We start from the raw sequence: 2,375 nt of genomic DNA on the forward strand, positions 1-2,375 counted from the left end.
CCATCTCCCATCTGATTTGGCCCCCATCCAGTGGCCCACACGAGCCCCACAGCGCCCACGGCACCCCACATGCCGGCCGTGGGGATCCTGCGGAGGAGACAGTCAGGCCCTGCAGGGACCTGGGGCCCAGCCGGCAGCAGCACTCCCGCCCCAGCCTGGGTGCCCGGCCTCCACCACTCTGCCTCCACGTTGGGGCCTACGCCACCTCCTAGCACACGGCCTGCTACAGGTGTGAGCTCTCGCCAGACACGGAGAGGGAGAGGGGGACAGCACCCCGGGGTGGCTGCGCCGGGGTCCCGGCTCCTCGGCGCTCCTCGCAGGGTCTGGGACTCGAACCGCAGAGCTGGCTCTGGAGGAGCGGTCTGTGGGACCCTGGGCACTGGTACCCTGGCAGGCCAGGCTGGCCACTGCCCTCTCCGTCACCGTGCCGCAGTCACCTGGCCAGGCCGGGTGGGACGGCGTCCCGGTGTACACGCGGGAGCCCAAACAGCATGGCAGTCGCTCACCAAGGACACTGGGGGCGTGCCTGGCCGCCACGTCTGCGGCCGGAACCGTGGAGGCTCGGTGCTGGGAGCCTGGTGGCAACTGCGCGGCTTCCTCCAGGCCGGGCTCACGGGCTGCGGGCTCTGGACGGGCCGCCACGGGCCGCCCACAGAGGGGCGCATGTGACAGAAGGCTGGGGAACGGGTCCTGGGCTGGACGAGGCCTGCAGACCTCCCTGACGCGGCACTCCTACGCTGGCACTCAGGGTGGGTGGGCGCAGAGCAGGACCCCGGGGTGGTTCTCACGGAGAAGAGAACGAAATCCTACACAAACCCTCGACCGGCCAGCGGGTGGTGTGGACGTTACATACTGGGTCTCACACGGCCAGCTGTGTGGTTTGAGTCCCAGACCTGGCGGCTTGAACAAGCCAGGCATGCGTGAGCACCCAAGTTAGCAAGGAGAGTGGAGAAGGGACTGTGACACGGCCACTGCCCCCGCGGTGTGACTTCTCAGTTTCCCTCCTTCTCCCCCCCCATGAGCACACGTGCCTATGGAAACAACTTAAACAAAAAACCCTACAGAGCTAAGTCCTGCCAACAACCACACGAGTCTGGAAACGCACCGCCCTCGGCTGGACCTTCTGAGATCCCGGTCTAGGACTGGGGTCAGCTGTGCTGAATTCCTGCCCCTCAGAAACGGAAAACGAGCATTTGCAGTTCTAAGATGCAAACTGGGCCCATTTGTTACACAGCGTAGGTAACTACTACAGATCCCACGCCAGTTAGGTGAACCTGAACCTGACCTCACCTCTCCCCATCAGTGAGCGAGGGGCCCGGATGTGGGAGAGGGCTCCCGCAGGTGGAGAGAGAGCAGGAGGAATGACCCCACACACCCCGCTTCACCAGACAGCCCCGAGGACAGGCCAGGCGCCTGCTGGGCACCCCAGACACAGCCTCGTCCACAGCCTGGCTGAGGCAGGCAGTGCTGACCAATAGGGACCAGTCCCCACAGCCTGGTGGCCTCCCGCCCATCCCTCACCCACCTTGGCACCCCGTGGGCGCACATCATGGGGGTACTCATGAAAGGGGTCTCCACCAGGCAGCAGGACGCCCAGCCGACAGCCACGCTGACCACTGGCCCCAACCGGCCTCCCCTCTCAGACCAGGGCACCAGGGCCCAGGCCACTTCCTGGGCCCCCAGCCAGAGCGGGCTCCAGGTCCTGAACCCCCGCACTGCGCCCCAACCCCACGCCGCGGGCTTCTTTGCCTTGCACGGGAGACGGGCCAAGGATTCGGATGACGCCTGGGCACTGGGGACGCCCGCTGACTGCGGAGGGCGAGGGGGGCTGCTCTGCTGGGCTCTCAGCTCCCAGGCCGGCCTCCCTCTCCCCATCGCCAGTCTGTGTCCCCTCTCGCCCGCCTCCCAGGCCCGGGGACCGACGGCACCGACGCCGCACTTAAATGCGTTCCTCTGCACGCCTGGGGGACGCCAAGCCCCGTCTCCCTCGCAGGGTCACCCCAGTGCCACCCCACTTCCCTGGCGGAGTCACTCCAATGCCAGCCTGCTTCTCTGACTTCCCAGGAAGGGTCACCCAATGCCACCCACCTCCCTCGCAGAGTCACCGCCGGACCACCCCGCCTCCCGCGTGGGATCGGGGACAAGGGCAGCCGCGGGTGTCACGCTCCCTGTTCAAATCGCAGAACCCACACCAAAGCCGAGAGTGCGCCTGCGCCCAGGGTCCCCCGGGGTGGCGGCCCGTGCGGGTCCCGGGGTAGCGGAAGGTCACTGAGGCTGGGGGCGGCTGCACAGCGACACGCCGCCTTGCCGGTCCGCGCCTGTTTCCCGCCTGTCGCCGGGTCACGCTTGGAGCCCCAGCCCGGCCACGGGGCCGG

Source organism: Tupaia chinensis, unplaced genomic scaffold (genome assembly GCF_000334495.1).
Source record: "Tupaia chinensis unplaced genomic scaffold, TupChi_1.0 Scaffold149964_1, whole genome shotgun sequence".
Classification (NCBI taxonomy): Eukaryota; Metazoa; Chordata; class Mammalia; order Scandentia; family Tupaiidae; genus Tupaia; species Tupaia belangeri.